General features: G+C 40.6%; 2 protein-coding genes and 1 pseudogene across 8 annotated transcripts in view; 1 reads left to right on the top strand and 2 right to left on the bottom strand.

Annotated features, from left to right (window-relative positions):
- The window catches only part of BBIP1 (BBSome interacting protein 1), a 35,219-nt gene extending 15,850 nt beyond the window's left edge, over positions 1 to 19,369 (bottom strand). The window contains exons 1-2 of one of the 4 annotated variants that reach the window (XM_078151060.1): positions 19,280 to 19,363; positions 6,933 to 6,990 (exon numbers count right to left, since the gene is read on the bottom strand). The gene's annotated coding sequence lies outside the window, so the exon portion shown is untranslated. Of the gene's footprint in view, positions 1 to 6,932; positions 6,991 to 19,136; positions 19,231 to 19,279 lie in introns of those variants that run through there. The other 3 variants (XM_020988011.2, XM_020988014.2, XM_020988013.2) reach the window with 3 other exon arrangements.
- LOC144456286 (ceramide glucosyltransferase pseudogene) lies at positions 8,013 to 18,962 on the bottom strand (annotated as a pseudogene).
- SHOC2 (SHOC2 leucine rich repeat scaffold protein) overlaps positions 19,343 to 22,453 on the top strand; it is a 148,730-nt gene continuing 145,619 nt past the window's right edge. The window contains exon 1 of one of the 4 annotated variants that reach the window (XM_078151058.1): positions 19,343 to 19,430. The gene's annotated coding sequence lies outside the window, so the exon portion shown is untranslated. Of the gene's footprint in view, positions 19,431 to 19,744; positions 19,833 to 20,065; positions 20,142 to 22,453 lie in introns of those variants that run through there. The other 3 variants (XM_078151057.1, XM_020988008.2, XM_078151055.1) reach the window with 3 other exon arrangements.

Genomic DNA, 22,453 nt, shown 5'->3' with positions numbered 1-22,453 from the left:
GTAAGACAGATTTCCATACTCAATGGAGGGTGTACGTTATTCCCTCCTTAAGCCAAATCCAATGAGAGTAAGATTCATTCATTCCTTTTCACCTCCCCCTTCTTCTCCTCCACGGAAAAAGCTTTTTCCTCCCTCTTTCATATGAGATAATTTACCCCATTCTACTTCTCCCTTTCTCCTTCTCCCTGTACAATCCTCTCACATAATTTTATTTTTTAGATATCATCCCTTCATATTCAACTCACCCTGTGCCCTCTGTCTATATATATTCCCTTCTACTACCCTAATACTGAGAAAGGTCTCATCTTTCCATGTACAAATGTAAACAGTTCAACTTTAATAATTCCCTTATGATTTCTCTTTCCTGTTTACCTTTTCATGCTTCTCTTCAGTCTTGTACTTGAAAGTCGAATTTTCTATTCAGCTCTGGTCTTTTCATCAAGAACGTTTGAAAGTCCTCTATTTCACTACATGTCCATTTTTCCCCCTGAAGGATTATACTCAGTTTTGCTGGGTAGGTGCCAAGGTCTATTTTTCTTTGGAAAAAGCTTTTATGTGCCTTCTCTCCTCTGACACCATCACCACTCAGGGGCAGGGCCCCATCTCCTCACACCCTGACTATTGAAATAGCATGCTGGTAAGTCTCCCTGCCCTAAGTTTCTCCCTACTATAGTCAATCTTCTACTCAGCTGTCAAACTGAGCTTCCTAAAGTGCAGGTTTAATCATCTCAGTGCTCTATTCAAAAAACTGCAAAGGCTATCACCTCCAGGATCAACTATAAAATCTTCTGTTTGGTGTTTAAAGCACTTAATAATCTGGCCCCCTCCTATCTTTCCAGTCTTATTTATACCTCACTTCCATCTACTTTATGATCCAGTCAGACTGGCCTCTTTGCTGTTCCTTGCACAAGACATTTTATCTCAACTTTGTGCATTTTCACAGAATTGGCTGTGTCCCTCAAGCCTGGAATACTCTCCCTTCTCATCTGTACCTCCTGGGTTCCTTCAAGTCCCAAGTGAAATCCCACTTTCTGCACGAGCCTTTTCGTGATTATCCTTAATGCTAGTGCCTTCCTTTTGTCGATTATCTCCGATTTATCCTGTGTATATCTTATTTGCACAATTGTTGCCATGTTGTCTCCTCTGTTAGACTGTGAGCTCCTTGAGAACAAGGCTGTTTTTTGCCTTTCTCTGTATACCCAGTGCTGAGCAGCACAGTGCCTGGCACACGTAAGTGCTTAATAAATAATTACTGATGGTTTGACTGATATAGTTGACCTAGATTTTAGCAAAGCATCTGGTAAAGCATCTTATACTATTCTTAGGGAATAAATAGGAGAGATGTGGGCTAGATATTAATATAGTTAATACAGTTACATATCAATATATATTATATATAATATACTATATGTATATAATATAATATATATGTTAATATAGTTAGATGAATTTAGAGCTAGATGAATGACCAGTCTCAATAAATAGTTGTTAATGTTCAGTGCTTCCCTTGGGAGGAAGTCTCTTACAGAGTGTATCAGACCTGTGGTTGGTCCTGTGTTGTTTAACATTTTAAAAAATTAATGATTTGTATAAAAGCATAGATAGTATCCTTTATCAAACTGTAACATGACCTTAAGCTGGGAGGGATAGCTAATACCCTGAATAACAAGAGTTAGGTTACAAAAAAGATCATGAGAAGCTAGAGCACTGGGATAAATCTGCTATGATAAAATTATTGGTGATTCAGTCTTAAACTTAGGTTAAAAAAAATTAGGTTAAGTAACAGTTTTGTCTGAGAAAGATCAAGGGTTTTGGTGTAGTGTTCCACTTCGATATAAGTTAATGGTATGTATGACATGGCAGGCAAAAAAGCTAATGTCTCCTGGACTACATTAAGAAGGTAGAACTTTCAGGAATAAAGAAGTGACAGTCTTTCCTGATCAGACCACACTTAGAGTATTGTGTTCAGTTCTGGGTTCCAGCTGATGAAGGATACTGATAAACTGGAGAGTATCCAGAAGAGGGTAAACGGGGTAACAGACTTGAGTCCATGTCATATGAAGATCAGCTGTGGTAACTAGGTACACTGAATCTGAAGAAGACAGAATAGCTTATTGTTGTGTTTAATTATCTGGAGAGCTTTCATGTGGAAGAAGGACATTGTTCTTTTTAGGCCCAAAAGGCAGAACCAGGAGCAATGGATGGAAGTTACAAAGTGGAAAAACTATCCTAATAGTCAAGAACTTTCTAAAGTTGAATGCAGTCTCTTGGGAGATGGCAGGATCCTCCTCAATAGAGATCTTTAGGCAGAGGTTGGATGTCCATTGGTCGGGTATGTTAAAGTGGGGATTCATTTCTGATATTGGTTGGATTATATAGAGATGAAGTCTTTTCCCAAACTCTGTAATTAATGTTTTCAAAAATTTAAAAAACAGTTGCATCCTCACATGACACATTATAGACTCAAAAATTTAGAACACAAAGGAACCTTGGAGATTATTTATCAAACACCCTTATTTTGCCTGAGGTCATATCAATTTTGTAGTAAACGGCAGAGCAATAATCTGAATCCTGGTCTTATAAATTCAAATTGAGCACTCTTCTGCTACAACACATTACACTCCTTGCAAGACTTGTAAGACACTCTACTTGCATCCTTGGTCCAGTCCACACTCTTCCAGGATTATGCTCCAGGAATCACCCTCTCATGCAACTTAAATCTTTATTCCCTACCTATCATCTCTTTCTCTCCTCTCTTCCCCAAATCCCAAACCAGGTCCACTCTTACTATTTGTAAGAGTCATCATATCTTCCCAGCTCTGGAAAAAAACAAACAAACAAAAAACAATCTGCAGGCTGGGTATGGAGGAACAAGTTTGTACTCCTTATTACCAGGAACCTGAGCTTGGTGTATCATCGAACCCGGAGCTCTGAGATGTGATAAGGCTAAAATCAATCAGTTGTCTGCACTAAATCTGATACCAATATGGTGATACCCCTAAAATGCAGGGCCACCAGGCTGCCTGAGAAGAGACAAACTGGGGGCAGCTAGGTGGCACAGTGGATAGAGCTCTGGCCTTGAAGTCAGGAGGACCTGAGCTCAAACCCAGCCTCAGACACTTGACACTTACTAGCTGTGTGACCCTGGGCAAGTCACTTAACCCCACTGCCTAGCCAAAAAGACCTGGTTCAGGTCAGGAAGAGACCAAGTCAAAAGGTCAAAGCTTCTGTGCCATTTAGCAGTGGACTGGGCAAAACAAAATTTATACTCAATGCATCATCTTACCACCTACTCTAAACTTTTGCAAACTGGCTTTCCTTTCTATCATTTTATTGAAACTGTTCTCTCAAAGGTCACCAATGTCATCACTGTTAAATCCATTGATCTTTTCTCAGTCATTATTCTACTCAACCTCTATGCAAGATCTGACACTGGTGGTAGCTCCTTTCCCTCCACTAACATCCCAATATCCCATCCCCCACCTCTTTTTTTAATATACTCTCCTTGGTTGACTTTAGATACATTTTCCTGGCTCTTTTCTTAACTCTATTTCTTGTTTGTGCCCTTTGCCAGATACTATTTCTGACTTGGATGTTTCCAAATATGTTGGGGAACATTATTGGTCTTCTCTTTCTTTATACTTTCTACCAGGCAACTTCATGCATTCCTACAGCTTCACTTACCACCTCCATGAAGGTAACTCAAATCTCTATCTCTAGCCTTGAAAACTCTCCTGAGGAGTTCCGCTTCTGGGATGTAAGAGGGCAGAGTAAGAGTTAAGTCGCTGTGAACCTCTGAAAACCTAGAAAATGTCACCCAAGGAAAAACCCTGGAACAGTTGAACTAGAAGATGGGGTGCAGCAGTCCTGCAGCCCAAGTATATTGAGGGATTAATGGGAAAGTTGCCTCTTGCCCTGGGGGAAGGGAAGCAGTACAGAAAGTGAGGTGTCCCAGCAAGCTAGCAGAAAGCCCCACCTCAGCACACCAGGAGGAGACTCTGAAACCCAGGTGGTGGAACAGGCAAACATCAACACCTGGACCCCCGAGTTCCTCAGTGAGGGCTGGGGAACCGGTAGAAACCAGCATGGAAAACCACCAGGTGCCTTGGCATTCTACAGCAACCGGGTCTCCCAGTGCCTCTGCAAAAATAAGGGAAACAGCACTACAAAGGGCCCCAGGCAGATAAATACCCTGCAACATCCATCTGAAAGGAGCTGAAGAAAGCCAAAAGAAAGGAAAAGCAGGCAACCTAGAGCTGCCCTTGAGATCTGGCTTTGCTGATTCCAGCCCAATACCAGGTAAGCTGCCAGAACCCAACAGCCTCCAACTGCCAATATCGGAGGTCCCAGCATACAAAGCCAGTGATCAGGCCCAAGGCTCCCAACACAAGAAGCTTGGGTCAGTGCCCTCTGCTCCCCAGCAGGAGAGCTCAATCTCTTTAAAGGCCAGGAAATAAGCAAATACCATGAGCACAAAGAAACATACCATAGATTTGTATTATGAGAACAGTGAAGATCAAGGCAGATATTCTAAAGAGGACAACATTGTCAACAAACCCACATCTGGAACCTCAAAAGGGAATATGAACTAGTCTGAAGCCCAAAAAGCCTTTTTAAAAGAGCTCAAGAAGGATTTTAAAAGTCAAATGAGAGAGGTGGAAGAAAAAATGAGAGTTATGCAAGAGAGAGTCAACAGCCTGGAAAAAGGACAAAAATTAACTGTAGAAAACAAGTCCTTAAAAAATACAATTGGGTAAATGGGGAAAGAGGCATAAAATCTAATAGAAGAAAACAATTTGCTAAAAATTAGAATTGGGCAAATGGAAGCTAATGACTCTATGAGAGTGCAAGAATTAGTCAAACAGAAACAAAAGAATGAAAAAATTGATGAAAACGTTAAATACCTCACTGGTAAAACAATTGACCTGGAAAACAGATCCAGGAGAGATAATTTGAAAATTATTGGTCTACCTGAAAATCATGATAAAAAAATAAAGCCTGGACAGTATCTTTCAGGAAATCATCAAGGAAAACCACCCTGAGGTCCTAGAACCAGAGGGTAAAATAGCCATAGAAATAATCCACCAATCACCTCCTGAAAGTGATCCCGAATTGAAAATGCCAAGGAATATAGCAGTCAAATTCCAAAATTACCAAGACAAAGAGAAAATACTGCAAGCAACCAGAAAGAAACAATTTAAATATCATGGAACCATAGTCAGGATTACACAGGACCTTACAGCTTCTACATTAAAAGACCACAGAGAGTGGACTATGATATTCCATAAGGCAAAGGAGCTTGGATTACAACCAAGGATCAACTACCAGCAAAAATAAGCATGATCTTTCAGGGGAGGAGATGGATATTCAACGAAATTGGAGACTTCCATACCTTCCTGATAAAAAGACCAGAGCTCAACAGAAACTTTGATCTTCAAATACAAGACTCAAGACAGACATAAAAAGGTAAACGGGACAGAAAAATACAACATGTTGTTAATAAGGGCAAACTGTTTACATCCCCACAAGGGAAGATGACACTCGTAACTCTTGAGAACTGTATTGTTATTACACCATGTTCAAGGGGCATACATAAAGGTGGTGGATGTAAGTTGACTTTGATGTAATGATAAAGAAAAATCTAATCAAGGGGGTTAAATGGATCCAAGTAAGTGGATTAATCTGATCTAAGAAAATGTACTGAGAGAAAAGGAAAGGAAGAGGCAGATGAGGGTAAAATTACACTACAGGAAAAGGCACAAAAACCTATTACAGCCGAGGGAAAGAAGGGAGGGAGATGAGCATTGTTTGAACCTTACTCTCATCAGATTTGGCTCAAGAAGGGAATAACATAATCAGTTAGGTATAGAAATCTAACTAGCCCTATAGGCAGTAGGAGGGAAAAGGGAAAAGAAAAGGGAGGAGAGGAAAGAAGGGAGGGATAGTAGTAGGGGTAAAGTAGTAGGGGTAAAGGGGAAGAATAGGGAAGGACCTAATAGAAGGGAGGTGGGAGTGAAGGAAGGGGTGGTCAAAAGCAAAACACTAGTGAGGAGGGAAAAGGAGAAAGGAGAAAGAAAAGCATAAAGAGGGGGAGGAAGGATGGAGAGAAAGACACAGATAGTAATCATAACTGTGAATGTGAATGGGATGAACTCTTCCATAAAATGGAAGTGGATAGCAGAATGGATTAAAAACCATAATCTTACAATATGTTGTTTACAGGAAACATTTGAAAAAGAGTGACACATACAGGGTAAAGGTAAAAGGCTGGAACAGAATATATTATGCGTCAGCTGAAGTAAAAAAAGCAGGGGTAGCAATTCTGATCTCAGACAAAGCAAAAGCAAAAATAGATCTAATCAAAAGAGATAAGGAAGGAAACTACATCCTGCTAAAAGGCACCATAGACAATGAAGTAATATTATTACTAAACATATATGCACCAAATGGTATAGCATCCAAATTCTTAAAGGAGAAGTTCAGCGAGTTATAGGAAGAAATAGACAACAAAACTATATTAGTGGGGGACCTCAACCACCCCCTTTCTGAACTAGATAAATCTAACCATAAAATAAACAAGAAAGACATTAAGGAGGTGAATAGGATATTAGACAAGTTAGGTATGATAGACCTCTGGAGAAAATGGAATGGGGATAGAAAGGAATAAAACTTTTTTCTTGGTGGTACATGGCACATACACAAAAATTGACCATGTACTTACCTCACAATCCAATGCAGAAAGGCAGAAGTACTGAATGCTTCCTTTTCAGATCATGATGCAATAAAAATTATATGTAATAAAGGGCCATGGAAAGATAGACTAAAAAAAATTGGAAATTAAATAATCTAATCCTAAAAAACGGGTCAAACAACAAATCATAGAAAAAATCAATAACTTCAATCAAGAGAATGACAATAATGAGACAACATACCAAAACTTACGGGATGCAGCGAAAGGAGTTCTTAGGGGAAGTTTTATATCTCTAAATGCTTATATGAATAAAAGAGAAAAAGAGGGAGATCAATGAATTGAACATACAATAAAAAAACTAGAAAAGAACAAATTAAAAATCCTCAATTAAACACCAAATTAGAAATATTGAAAACCAAAGGAGAAATTAATAAAATCAAAATTAAGAAAACTATTGAACTAATAAATAAAACTAAGAGCTGGTTTTATGGAAAAAAAAAACCCAATAAAATAGATATACCTTTGGTTAATTTAATTAAAAAAAAAAGAAAACCAAATTACCAGTATAAAAAATGAACTTTTTTTTTGCAATCAAAAATAAACAAAAAAACTCAGGATAATGATTTTAAATAATAAAACATGGTTAAGTCTATTCTAGACAATTTGTTGTTATCTTTAAAGATAGCTTATTAAATTAAAAATTTAAACTCCTGAAGTTCTGTTGTGATGCTCTCTACAGCACTTGTATTCTTTCCATATCATAATCGATCCATACTTCCTAGACAAAAAAAAAATTGACCTAAGTGAGGCTTCACTTTTGTGAGCTAGACTCCACTACTGCAAAAAACACACATACAGAACAGTAATTTTCCCTATCTGCGAAAGATAAGAAGCCTGTTCAGCTTTTTTTGGTTTTGTTACATTGCCCACACTGAGATCAGCATGTAGCTAAATTTAAGCAAGCCTTCACTTTAACAGTACAATGAATGGCATCAATCAAACTTCATTAAACAAACCAAATACAAATATGGTCAGCAAAATTAAGCTGTGTAATTGTGATAGGAAAAAAAAAAGAAACATTTTGTGGGTCACAACTAGACTGGTTTTCATTGTACAACTCTCCTCAGGAAACATCACTACCTGATTCACATAAGAAATGGAACACACATCAAAGTCTTTGTTCACATAGAAAAATGCCCTTTAAACAAATTCAGTGATATCGTAAGGCAACAGAATATTAAAGTGAAGAAATTTGGCCCTGAGAAATGCTTATACATAGTTTATACATAAAACACACACACACACACACACACACATAGGGTACATTTTTAAAAACAGTATTTTATTTTTTTCACCAATTACATGTCAAGATATTTTTAGCATTCATTTTTACAAGACTTTGAGTTCCAATTTTTCTTCCTCCTTCTCACCTCTCCCTCTTCTGAAAATGGTAGGCAACTGGCTATAGGTTATACACATACTATCATGTAAAACATATTTCCACATTAGTCACAGTTGTAAATGAAGAAACAGATCAAAGGGAAAAAAACATGAAAAAGAATAAAGTAAGTGAAAAAAATATGCTTCAATCTGCATTCAGAGTCCATCAGTTCTTTATTTGGATGTGGATAGCATTTTCCTTCATGAATCCTTTGTCTCTGTCTTGGATCATTGTGTTGCTGAGAAGAGCCGAGTCTTTCACAGTTGATCATCACACAATATTGCTGATATTGTGTACAATGTCTTCTTAGTTCTGCTCATTTTACTCCGCATCAATTTGTACATGTCTTTCGAGGTTTTTCTGAAATCTGCCTGTTCATCATTTCTTATCGCACAAGATTATTCCATTATTCATATACCACAGCTTGTTCAGCCATTCCCTAATTGACGGATATCTCCTCAATTTCCAATATTTTGCTACCACAAAAAGGATTGCTATAAATATTTTTGCACATGAAGATGCTTTTCCCTTTTTTAATGATCTCCTTGGGACACAGATCTAGTAGTGGTATTACTGGATCAAAGGGTATACACAATTTGGTTGCTCTTTGAGCATAGCTCCAAATTACTCTCCAGAATGGTTGGATCAGTTCATAACTCCAACAGTGCATTAGTGTCACAATTTTTCCCACATCCTCTACAACATTTGTCATCTTCCTTTTTTGTCATATTAGCCAATCTGATGATATGAGGTGGTACCTCAGAGTTGTTTTAATTTGCAGTTATCTAATCAAAAGTGATTTAGTGCACTTCTTCATAAGCCTATAGATAGGTTTGATTTCCTCATCTGAAAACTGCCTGTTCATATCCTTTGACCATTTATCAATTGTGGAACAGCTTGTATTCTTATAAATTTGACATAGTTCTCTATAAATTTAAGAAATGAGGCCTTTATCAGAGACACTTGCTATAAAGATTGTTTCCTAGCTTTCTGCTTTCCTTCTCATCTTGGCTGCATTGGTTTTGTTTGTACAAAAGCTTTTTAATTTAGTACAATCAAAACTATCTGTTTTATATTTCCTAATGCTCTCCATCTCTTGTTTGGTTATGAATTCTTCCCTTCCCTGTAGATCTGACAGGTAGACTATTCCTTGCTCTTCTAATTTGCTTGGTGTCACCTTTTATGTCTAAATCATGCATTCATTTTGACCTTATTTTGGTATATGATGTGAGATGTTGGTCTATACCTAGTGTGTGTCCTACTGTTTTCCAGTTTTCCCAGAAGGTTTTGTCAAATAATGAGTTCTTATCCCAAAGGATGGGATCTTTGGGTTTATCAAACACTAGGTTATTATGGCCATTGACTACTGTGTCTTATGTACCTAGATCTATTCCACTGATCCACCACTCTATTTCTTAGCCAGTACCAGATAGTTTTTATGATTACTACTTATAATATAGTCTGAGATCTGATATGTCTAGGCTACCTTCCTTTGTATTTTTTCCCCCATTAATTCCCTTGATATTCTGGACCTTTTGTTCTTCCAGATGAATTCTGTTATTATTTTTTCTAGCTCTAGCAAATAATTTTTTGGTAGTTTGACTGATTTGGCACTGAATAAGTAAATTAGCTGAGGTAGAATTGTCATTTTTATTAAACTGGCTCGGTCTATAGTAGATTTTAAATTGTGTATATATTCATCATGAGGCAATTAAATAGATTGGCTCAGTGAGGCGAAAAAAGTATCCATTTCCGAAGAGTACATGTAGTTACTGCTAATATGCACACAGTTCAACTTGACAATGAAACTGTAATAACTTAGAAATTAAAGTTGCCATATTACCATGGCTAGTTCTGCAATTAACCAGTAGATATTCAGGGTGACATGCCATCTAATTGTGAAGAAAAAAAAGCATAAATATCACTATAAAAACAAAAAGCTTATGCAATGTTCCTTAAATTTTTGCCCATTAAAAAAAAGTCCAGTTCACCACAAGTCAACAACACCCTGACAAGAGTCAAAAGCAAGTTTAAGGGAGTGATGGGAAGAGAAAGGCGAAGTACAGCATGCATTTACAACTTATATTAATCTAGTCTATTTAGTTATACAAAAATTCCATTTAAATAAGACTAGACTAACTGTAGCAGGCACAAAAGAAAAGTTAACAGTAGACTTGGTTTGATACTGATTAAATTTAACAGTAAACTCATCCTGCTCTTCTTAATAGTCTAGTAATTTTCGTTTATTGATAACTAGAATACTTGCTTACTTAAAAGATATCAAATACCTACATTATGAAATTACATTCTTATTGACAATAAGACATACTGTGTAAGAAAATGGGTCATGTGTGAAATGTTTCTGAAATGCATTCTTTTTCTCACAACTATCAAAACATTCACTCACATTAAAACAAAACCAATCCTCTTGAAAAAAGTTAAGGAAAAGTAGAATAAAGATTAGGGTTGCAGGGAAGGAAGGGTTAAACTACAGTAATTACAGCACAGTGATTAACAATGGTTCAAGAAAGAACCAAAAAGAATTGGCCAAAAAGATGCCTTCAATACATGGCTACCATTAAAAACCAAACTCAGTCCATTTTTGGTTCACTGCAGTGAGACCAAAAAAAAAAATTCATACATACATATAAATACAAGACTCTAGCTCTTTTTTTCTTGTTTTTTTTTTGTTTGTTTTTGCAAGGCCTAGTTACCTGATACAATTTATATTTGCTTTGTAGCAACTAGAGGAGGTAGTCATAAAGTATGAAAAAGTTTCTCCGCTAGTCCCTTGCTGTGAACTATTGCATAATGATATTAATCACTCCACATAGGCATAAAATTACTATCTAGTCCCTTGCTAGCCAGTGAGCCAAAGATGATTTCATCCCATACATTTACCAGACTAGTCTACTGCCAAATCTGAAACTTTCTCTACTGAAGGTTACTGTCACAGTTGGCTGCAAAGCAATTATATGTTCTCTTCTTTTTTTAAGGGGCCTGAAATCAATTCTCTTCTCTATTGGTACGCAACAAGACCAAGATGATAAGTATTTTTTTTCTTTTTCACAGATGCAAGTGCCATGCAAAATAAATTAAAAAACAGATACCAAAACACAAAAGTAATAAAACTATTGAAGGTAGATTTTTTTCCTTTTTAGTGAGGCAATTGGGGTTAAGTGACTTGCCCAGGGTCATACAGATAGTGTCATGTGTCTGAGACTGGATTTGAACTCATGTCATCTTGACTCCAAGGCCAGAGCTCTACCCACTGTGCCACCTAGCTACCCCTTGAAGGTAGGTTTTAAAGGCATTTACACAAACATAATTTACAGTACTTCTCTCTCTTTTTACTTTCTTAAATACAGTCACAAAAGCTCAAGGATTTCCTCTGCCAAGCCTCCACAAAGAAATCTGTAGCTTCCTGTTCGCCAGCTCACAGTAGGGTCCCACAATGCTGACAGGATAACATATATTGTCATGGATTCTTGGATAAATCAAGCTACTGCATAACCAAGTTTTGAAAAACATAAGACTGCCACCCTGGCACCCCTGAGTTGAATATAGCCAAATATAAACCAGGCCAGGCAATAACACTTGAAAAATACCAAGATACCCCATTGAAATACATGCTGAGTAGCCCATCCAATAATTAAACTGGCAGCAAAGCATTCAGAAACTGGTTCACAAATTATTGTTGCAGGTAGCATACTGATTTGTAATTTGGTCCACTTGATCATTCCAGATTGAAACTGAGAAACTGAATAGGACTCAGAATTTTGCATTGCAACTTGAGTGGCCATCTTCAGCAATGTATTGGGCAGAAGATACAATAAGCCCTCCAGCTTGATCTAATACATTCTTCCTCATCAAACACAGCATTCCTGTCACACATCTGAACCCAATAACATTAGCTGAGAAACAGGACCAAAATATACCTGTTCCAATGTAGCAGCAAAACCCTGTCTACAACACAGGGCAGCCCACTTTTTCTGTTATTTGATTAATCATGTTGGTATGTCTGGAGTTACTTTGATTCCACTATCACAAATCCATATGAGGTCATATTTTGCAACTTCATACTTCTGGCATTAAATTATTAATTTTGAGATTAATCCCAACCGTCTTGCCACCTATAAACAGTTTAGCACCCACATTTGAGTATTTGCCAAGACGCTTTTTACATACATCGATGGCTGGATCATCATGATCTTGTCCACAAAGGAATACTTCATATTTGTGATAATGCAATTCAAAGAATGTTTCTAAATTATTCATTAAGTTAGGATCCACACCTTTCAACTGTTTCAGAAGTGTAATGCCAAGGAGTTTGCTATATGGCTGTTTGTTGCCTCCTGTTGAGTTGTAAACATGAGTATATAATGGACATGAAATGCACGAAGAGGATGAACCTCAAAATGCCCATTCCCTCCTGGGCTACGTGATGGGACTGTTTGGCCTAGGGCCACCGTTCTGTTGAAGGAGCCACAGCCTCTGACAGACGCTCGAGGAGGGAGGAACTGGATCCAAGAGGGGATGGGAGCAGGGATGGCCAGCCAAGGGAGCCGGACAAGAGAGGGCGGTCAGCCGGCCAGGGGCGGAGAGGGGCTGCTGCCTGAGGATGCCCGTGAGCCCTTAGCGAGCTCAGGATGCCCCCAGCTGCCAGCTCTGTATCTGGAGCTAGAACGGGGCAGCAGACCTGTCCTGCCCTTCTTATTCCTACACATCCCCCCCCCCAACTTCCCCTGCTAGAGTTGGGGCGCTCTGCCCCTGCTCCTTCTCCAGTTCCTCCTCTTCCTGTTATCTGCTACGAGTTGTGTGGAACCTCTCCCGGTTCCCCCTCTGGCACTTTGCACACTAACCAAAAAGTGGTTGCTCATGCTGCAGAGAAGCCGGTGTGCTTCCAAAGTGGAACTTTTTTATGTAGCAGACTTAAAAGGAAGAAAAGACAAAAAACTCTAGTAAATGGCATGGAACTAAAAAAAGCATCACACAATTATAATATTCTTTCTCGTTCAGCAGACAATGCCCTTCTTAGCAGAGTATTTAATTTGGATTGGTGACATTCATTTGGTACCAGCCTGGGTGACATCATATGCAATATAGTTGGAGATTGTACAGATTCTATTCTGTTTTGCTATCTGGCATCTGCTGGTAGACTAATGTGGCAACATGCTCAATTTGGCTAATTAACTCCAAGACTCATGCAAATAAAATGTGCAGGGCCTAGCTTCTAAAATATGCCTAGGCTGAAAAACTGGAAGTGTTTTTGGCCAACCTATACATAACATTAATGAGTATTACACTGTTAGTGGAAAATCAATCAATCATACAACCTACTGCTATTGAATATCATTTTCTATAAACTTTATTTCGAAGCCACAGTTGAAGGCATTAGTCTTCAGTGAAGATAAGGTTCATTCCAAGTCTGAAGATGTTGAAAGAACTTGCTTGCACTCAGTGTTCCAGCCTGACTAGTCTGCTAGCTATTCCCAAATGTGAAATTACATCTCCCATTGCCTCTACATAGGCTGTCCCCCCACTGCGACACACTCTTTCCTCACCTCAGCCTCTTAGTAGAGCTAAGTTGAGAAGCTGCAGCTTCTTAGTTTCTGGCTGCTTTCCAGGCTCAGCTCAAGAACCACTCACTGCCTACATAAACAAGGCCTTTCCTTACCTCTTCCAATTTTTACTCTCCTCCCTTCATAATCATTTCTATTTACTTAACTGTGTACTCATTCTATTCCTTTCCCCTTTCTTTTCTCCCCTCCCCCAACAGCAGATAAACTACTTTGAAGTCAGGGACTGTTTGTTTTTAATGTGTTGAACAACTGAAATTACCAAAGAAAAGAAAAGATAAATCTCAGGAGGGAAAACACTAGTTATCAACAGCTTTCTACCAACCAAGGCTTCTGGTTAATTATGATTGTAGCATTTACAACAGTTTGTAAATGAAGGCTCTAACATCATGATGAGACTTTTAAGCTCTGGATGAACTGAACAGTTGACTTGGATTGATCCAGAACTACATGTTTATTGTTCTAATGGGAATTTTGATTCGCTTTACAGATTTACAGCAATTAGCCTATCTTAAATTTAACAATGTTTTTTCATGCCTGGTTTGCTGGTAAATTTAATTATAGACATTTTACATCTTTCTCCTCTAAGACTATTCTAGCCATACAGTTGTTTTTGTTATAGTAACTTTAGTTTTAAGATTATAAACTTCAGGACAGAAATTTAGAGTGACTGTGGTAAATCCCTCATTCTTACGCCTATCAAACAAGGAATGAATGTCTAATCTCAGTGGCTTGACCAACTCCTGGTGTTTACTAAACATTATATAAATATGATATAGCAATTTTGGAATACAACCTGACTTCCAATACTAAGAGGTTATCATAAATACAACAGGCCCAAGTAAAATTGCAAGAAATTTCAGGTGGAAGAACATCATTGCCCAAGCTGGAATTTGACTAGGTTAGTGGTTTACCTTGATATCTACTTTGATAATAAAATTCATCACATTTTGAATTGCAGAGCCCACACATCTTTTAACAACAGCCTACAGGCTTCTAAGAGGCCTACAGAAATGGTGAAACAATGCTGACACCAGTACATTTTGCTACAGACTGCCTACACCCAGAGATGATGCAATGTAACGAAGGAATACTTTGCTGAAGGAAGGCAGCTTTTATGGCTAATAGAGGGTGAAAATACAAACTTTACAGGTGGAGACAGGAACAGTAAATGCTGTGCTACCCCAGGGGAGAAGCTAGTTTTCTATAGAACATTCTTCACTGATAGAGTATGTACATATGGCATATATTTAAGTGCTGGATAGACTTAAAAAAATAGTGAATATATTCAGCTGAGTTCGAAAAGGCCCTAAAGGGTCCAGAAAACTCTCTATGAGGTCACAGGGTGCCTTATCCAGGTAAGAAAAGCTTGTCCCCCAGTTATTTCATAATTCTCTAATCTATTTTTCATGTAATATTTTGCATTATAGCTATCTGCCAGGTTAAATTCTCCTTACTAGACTTTTAACTCTTTGATGGCAGAGACTTTAATCTAAATTTTGCTATTTTTTCCCTGTTGCTGTGCTCTGCTTATATCAGAGTCAGCTATATTCAGCAGTGGATAGAACACTAGACCTGGAGTCAGGAATATTTAACTTCAAATTCTACCTCATCAACTTATTTGCTGTGTGACCCTGGGCAAGTCACTTAACCGCTGTCTACCTCAGCTTCCTCATCTGTAAAATGGTAATAATAGCACTTACCTCCCAAAGTTGTTGTGAGGATAAAAGAAAATATTTATAAAGCACTTTGCTATATAAATGCTAGCTATTATTACTGATAAATATTTCTTTATTATACCTGTTGTTTATACTGCGCACATTGTCACTTAGCTATTTTTTAAAATCCAGAATACGGCAGGGGAGGGCCTGAGAGGCAGGGACTAAACTTATGATTTCATCAGTACAGGAAATTCTTAACAAGGAAGTTTCCTCCACTGTAGTGATGGTAGCTCTTCCTGCAACTTCAAATCTTAGAGAATTCTTAGAATCTTAGAGAGTTCCTAGGGTATTGAAAGTTTAAAGCAGGACTTGACCTACGGCCCCTGAACTCTGAGGCCAGCTCTTAATCCATTACTCCACTCTGCTTCCAGAGTTTACCCTGGCAGATAGCTATAATGCATAATATTACATGAAAAAATAGATTAGGGAATTATGAAATAAAGTGAGATCTTGCAAACAGCTGGGGGCCAGGGGAAAACAGTGGCAGCAGGGAAGAAGGTCAGAGATGGAACTGATTTTGGCTTTAAGGGATGAGAAGGAATTCATTAGGAAAAAGGAGAACATTCTAACCACAGAAAAAAAGCTCGAACAAAGGCATGGAGGTATGAGACTCCAGTGCAGTGCATGTTTAGTGTATGATAGGGTACAGCCTTCAATGGCTACTGAAAAACTTTTAGTTGGCCAGTTAACTAGCAGTTCTAGTTGCTTTCCAGGGTATTTATTCTACATTGAGGGATTCAGTTAGAAAAGTGCCAAGTGTGGAGACACAATATTACGAAGAAACTGCAGATATTTTAATGACCACTCACATAGAGAAGGGGAGTGGGAGTGGGGGGAGTGATTCTTCCTAAAGACATAAAGTTCTGTGGCAAGAACCAAAACATCATCCTGGATCTCAATGTTTACAAGGAATTTTCCATCCTTCTTGACTTTTGTGCTGCATTTGACATTATTGACCATGGTCTTCTGGATATTCTCTCTTCTGTGTTGGTTTTCCTGATACTACTCTCTCCAGGTTCTTGTACCAGTGTGACCTCTTCTTCTCAGTTTCCTTTGCTGGCTCTTCATCCATATCACAGCTAACTGCGGTTTTCACCAAGGTTCTAGCCTAGGCCCACTTCCCTTTCCTCACTATAATTTCTTGGTGATCTTATCTGCTCCCAAGAGTCTAATTATCATTTCTAGTCATATGACTCAGATTTATAAGTCCTGCCCAGGTTTCTTCCTGAACTTTAGTCCTGCATCACTAACTACCTACTGTACATTTCAAACTGGATGTCTTAGAGACATCTCAAACTCAACATGCCAAAAACAACTCATTACCTCTTCCCCCTAAACCAACCCCTCTTCCAAAATTCTCTATTTCTCTCAAAGGCTCCATCATTCTTCCAGTCTCCCAGATATAATAACCTTAAAATTATCCTTGACTTCTGCCATTTTAGCCCACTTATCCAATCATTTGCCATATCTTAATGTTTCTACTTCTTCCAAATTTCTTGCATGTGACCCCCCTTTCTTTCTACTTACACAGCCACCACCTTATTTCAGATCCACACCATTTCTGGCTTAGACATTTGCAAAACTTTCCTCCTAACTGGCCTGCCTGCTACAAGTGTCCACATCATACATAATACATACTCCCAACAGTTGTTCAAGTGGTTTTTCTTCAAAGTAGATTTGATCACTTAATTCCCTTAATCAATTCCAGTGGCTATCTCTTACATTTAAGATAAAATACAAACTTCTGTTTCCCCCTGAAAGCCTCTTACAACCTGGTTTCAACCTGCCTTTCCAGTATTCAATTTGCACTCTACTCGACAGTCAAACTGACCTTCTTGCTGTTCCTAATGCAGAACACTCTTATCTCTTGTTTCTGTGCCTTTCCTCACCTCTGCCTCATAGAATTCCTGTCTTCCTTTGGCTTAAGTACTGTCTTCTACATGAATTCTTTCCTGATTCCAGAAACTGCTAGTACCCTCTTGTCCTATCTATCTTGACCTTATTCACTTTCATACTTATTCTCTACATACTCATATATGAACTTGTCTACTCTGGTAGAATGTTAGCTCTTTGAGCACATGAATTGTTTAATTATTTGCATCCACAGAAACTAGCACAGTGCCTGGCACATAGAAAACATTTAATAGATGCTTGGTTGACGGACTCCAATGGCTCAACAGAAATTGGTGAAGAAAAAAATTAGGATAACATGAGAGAAGTGGAGGCCAAAGACAAGATGAGTGCACGGGATCTCCTGAATAGTCTTTTTCTAATTGATTCTAAAATCATAATACTTCTTAAGTTGATTCTCACTGCCACCATCATTGTTGAAGCTCACATCATCTCATACCTGGCCTACTGAAATTAGCCTCCTGGTTGCTTTCTCTGCTTCTAATCTTTACTCTCCAACACATCTTTCTTGCTTCCAGATTAATTTTCCTAAAGCAAATTTCTGATCATGCCACTCCTCTTGGTCAAAAAACGGAAACTACAATGGTTCTCTATTGGCTAGAGGGAATAAAGTTCAAACTACTCAGCCAGCATCCAAGGCCCTCTACAATTCTAGCCTTCCCCCCAAGAGGATCAGACTTGAAAGGGCTTTTTAGTGAAACTACCTCTTTTTACAGGTAGGATAAAAGGGCTAGAGAGATGAAAGGGTTTGTAAAAGTTTCAAATAAGGAGTGATAGGGTCAGGGTGGGGGAGAACATATGTCTTTGGACCATCAGTCCAGTATACTGAATATGCAGTTAGTCAACATACCCACTGCCTCCCCCATCTCCATTTTCCCATTTCTTTGCTCATGCTGTTTCTTCTATTTGGAATGCATCCCTTACCACTTTTCTACTTCCACTTTAAATCAAAATCCAACTCATCCTTTGTGAAGCATTCTCTCAATTAAAGATCATCTGTTTCCTCCTCTTAACCCCCAGCAGTAAGCATTCACTGAAGCATCAGACATGTGTACTGGAAGAGAACTTAAAAATCCCACCCCTTCATTTTACAAATGGGGAAATTCCAGCTCAGACCAGTAAAGTAAACTAACAATTTCATCATTCCTGGTGCCCTGGCTTTACCTTTTTCCAAGCCCCCTGCCATCCCAACCCTGCAAAGCTCCTTGAGGGCCCAAACCATCTTTACTCATTTTTAAGTCTCTCTCAGCACATAAAGAGGTGCTCAGTATCTGTGCAACTGGATTTTCTCTCTCATATCTAAGAACAGACTGCTGAGAGGGGCGGTTTGTTTTCATGAAAGGACAAATCTTAGGTCCCTGGGAGAGTGTGGGAAAGAAATGCTATTAGCGCCTTTCCCAGGCCCGACCCCTCCCAGTCCTAGGTTGGACAGATGCAGGAGGTGAGGGCCCTCTAGGGACTTGGGTATCCTCTTCGGTGAATTGAGTGGGCAGGTTGTAAAGACCGCTACGCCCCTCTTACAGGGCGTCACCAACACCTTCCTAGACAGGACGGAGAGGGGGTAAACGGGGGTCATTTTGTCACGGTCCAGGCTCCACCCCACCGCCCTAACTCCTCAGTCGTGGCCTCCCGGCCCCGCCCCTAGGCTCCCGGGCAACGGCGGAGGGGGGGGTGGGCGGGGAACCGCCTTCTCAGAATGGGGAGCTTCGGGGAGGCGGGGCTGACCCTCCCGGGGCAGCCTAGGAGGCAGGCGGGGAGCTGGGAGCGGCCCGGGTGGCGGCCCGCCCTCTCACCGGAAGACAGGAGCCGCCCATCCAGCCGGGCCGGTGCTCAGTAGCTCCCCCGTCCGCCTCTTCTTCCTTCTCCTCCAATGGTCCAGCGTGTCCCGCACTGACCTTCGGCTTCCCCCCAGCCCCTGGGACGGACCATCGCTCACCTTTGGGTTCCAGTCCGGCTCAGGTCTGGGCGCCCCCTGGGGGAGGGGTACTACGGCTGCAGAACCCTCTCCGCTCCCGACCCGGAAGGCAGTGAGACGACTTCCGGTTGGGATAGGCTTCCCATCCCCGCACTCTAGTTAGTCCATCGAGGTAAGGGCACAAGACACCTGAAGCTGCGTGACCCAAGTGTGTGGACATCTGCCCCACACGGGGCTGTGGGTGAAAAGTCTGAACTGGCACGTCTAACGCAGAACATCAGGTCATCTAGCATTCCTTTCTTGGGGCAGCTCGTCACCTACCAGTCACTTTCTCTACCCACTAGCCGTTGCCCCGGGAAACAGGGAGGCTGGGCGAAGGGAAAGCGTAAGGCGTGTGACCGGAAGCTGGAAGAATGGTTTCCCGTCGTTCATGCCCTTTTTTCCATCATTAAATATGGCCGCTGCGGCGTCAATGCTAAGTTGGGCGGGGTGTCGGTCTCCCTTTATCAGAGGAGTAACTCTATGACCCGAGAGAGGGAGGCATCGCCACCTAGTGGACAGGAGACCGAGCTTTGTAAGTCGGGAAGGGAAGGGAGGGAGCGTAAGGACGCTAATGCGACGTTGTCATTGGAGGGCAGCTGCCACCCGTTCCCCCTGGATGACCCCGCCTTCCAGCCCGCACTCCCGCCCCCCTCGTGGGCTGGTGACGTTGCACGCCGGCGGGCGGGACTAGCAGGAGGGGACGCTGGAGCGGAGTGTGTGTGGGGGGGCCGAGGCGGGGCGGGGCAAGCGGTGGGGGGGGCGGGGGGCGGCGGTTGGGTAGCGCCGCTTCTGTAGAGGAGGAGGAGGAAGGAGGAGGATGGCGGAGTCCGGGCTCTTGACGGTAACCAGGGAGCGCCCGGGCGGGGGGCGGCAGGTGGGGAGTGGGACGTCCCCTCCGCCAGCGAGATGGCGGGGTGCACGTCATGCCCACATCCCGGAGCCTGAGCCGGGGTCCGGGGGTCATAACTTGAGGGAAGGGGCGAGGCCCGGAGCTGAGAGGACAAGCAGGGCTCGGCACGGAGGGCCCGGAGGAGGCGCCGCCGCCGCCGCCGCCGCCGCCGCCGCTGCTGCTGCTGCTGCTGCTTTCCTGGGCGCCCGGGCCCGGGGAGACTCGGTGCGGGCCCGGCCGTTGCTCTGCGGAGCGGAAAGCCGCTCCCGGCGGCGGGGTCTGGGTCTGACAGCGGCTCGGGCCGGGCCTAGGGAGTCTTCCCGGGACAGCTCCTGGGAGCTGGGGAGCGAGGGGAGTCAGCGGCCGCCGCCGCTGAAGGGGCACGGCGGGCCGGGGACCCAGCCTGTCAGGAGTAGCCCCTTTGGGGCCGAGGAGGTGGGCAGGTGAGGCTCTTCCCCCCCCCCCCAAGCGAGGCTCTCTTTCCAAAACGCACACACACGCGCACAATTTCCCCATTCCCCACCCCGCGAAGACAGCCCTCCCGTGGAAGCCCGAGACTGTGAATTTTGGGTGTGTTTTTCTTGTGAAAGAAGTCGTAGGCATCTAAGGGCTGCCTCCTTCGGGTATGCCTCCTGGTGCCCAACCCTTGATGGTTTAAAAAAAAATCGCTATTATCATCATCATTATTATTAGCTAGCGAATGGGAGCCAAGAACTGGGGTGCTCTGAATTAAAAGAAAAGAAAAAAGTAGTTGAATAGTAATGCTGGAAACTCTTCAGACATATTTACATATATGCATATACATATATATATGTGTGTATATACACACACACACACACACATATATTTTATCACTACATTCATTGTCTTGCCTCTCTTTTCCTCTTTCCTCCCTCCCCTCTAGTATACTTGCTCAGGTAGGAAAATAATGACCTCAAAGCAAAATCTTTAATGTATGTGCATGAGAAATGGGTTTAGTTGTTTGAGCGACTGTGTATTTAAAAACAGTTGGTTTAAATCCTGCCTCATGGCTCTTGGTGTGTGTATGTGTGTACACCCAGGAAAAAAAATTTTTTTTTGTAAGTTATCAGACCTTGAAATTTGGTTTCTGAATTTTCTGTTTGTTGCTTTGTGTGGAGAACTAGTGTTTAATGGGAGTACATGAGATAGTCCTGTTTTAGAACCTAAACCTCTGTTTCTGGAGATACTGAAGAAAAAGGAGGTTAGAGATGCATATTATATAGTAGTATCTGCTACAGGATGATGATTACATGACTGTGAATGTATGTATCTGAACTTACATCTCAGTCATTTTGTGCACTCCTTTAGAAAGCAAGAAACTCACCCCTTTGAATCAATATCAGAGTAAAGTTTCTTTTTTTTATCTTGTGGAAACCCATAATTTGTGACTAAAATGTAGCACCAACAGAGAAAAATACTTTTCTATACAATTTTGAAGAGATTGCTCTCAGAAAAAGAGGAGAAGTATTATGGTTATCTTAACTACATATGAATGCATACATGAAGACTTAGCTTGTGCTGTACATGATTTGTAGTGTAGACTTGTAATTTTATAATTTGAATTAATGAGGCAATGTTTCTTGACAGAAATCTTTAGGGTTATAGACAGTAGACATTTTAATTTCTCTTTTCTATGTGACATAAGTAGAATTTATATGAAATCCGTTTCTTACTCATTTGAGCATCAGGTACACTGTAAATTTTTAAAAATGTAGTTATGCATATATGAAGTCAGTTCAGAGACAAAAAAATTATGGTTAGCTTTCACTGCTTTAATTACATTTGGTTGCATACTGTCTAATCTAGATGTTTTGAACCACAAAACTATCTAAATGTCTTTTAACCAAGGATTAAATAAAATATGAGAATATTAATACTTTTTTGAAGAGGTGAATGAAAGAATTGCGGACCTGACTTTCAAAAATGTTTATTTTTTTGAAAAAAGATCTAACTTTATCTCCAGATCTAATTTGCATCTTAAAACACTTAATACAACATCCAGATTTTCCTTTTTTGACTACTATAGTTTAAATAGAGTGACCTAATGGAAGTTTTAGTAATATGAATCTCTTATTTCTCTTTTGGTTAATGGCTCACAAAATATATTTAGTAGTTTGCAGTTGAATTTCTTTATAGTTTTTATCACGGTATTAAAGTTTCAGTAAAGAGCTGGGTTTTGGTATATGTAGCAAATAAAGTGATCATGTAACTGCCCACAAGCAGTGCCACAGTATTTACATATT

This window comes from Phascolarctos cinereus, unplaced genomic scaffold (genome assembly GCF_003287225.1).
Source record: "Phascolarctos cinereus isolate Bilbo 61053 unplaced genomic scaffold, phaCin_HiC Scaffold_3;HRSCAF=262, whole genome shotgun sequence".
Lineage (NCBI taxonomy): Eukaryota > Metazoa > Chordata > Mammalia > Diprotodontia > Phascolarctidae > Phascolarctos > Phascolarctos cinereus.
The sequence above is the reverse complement of the archived record's forward strand: the minus strand, read 5'-3'. Positions and strand labels throughout refer to the sequence as shown.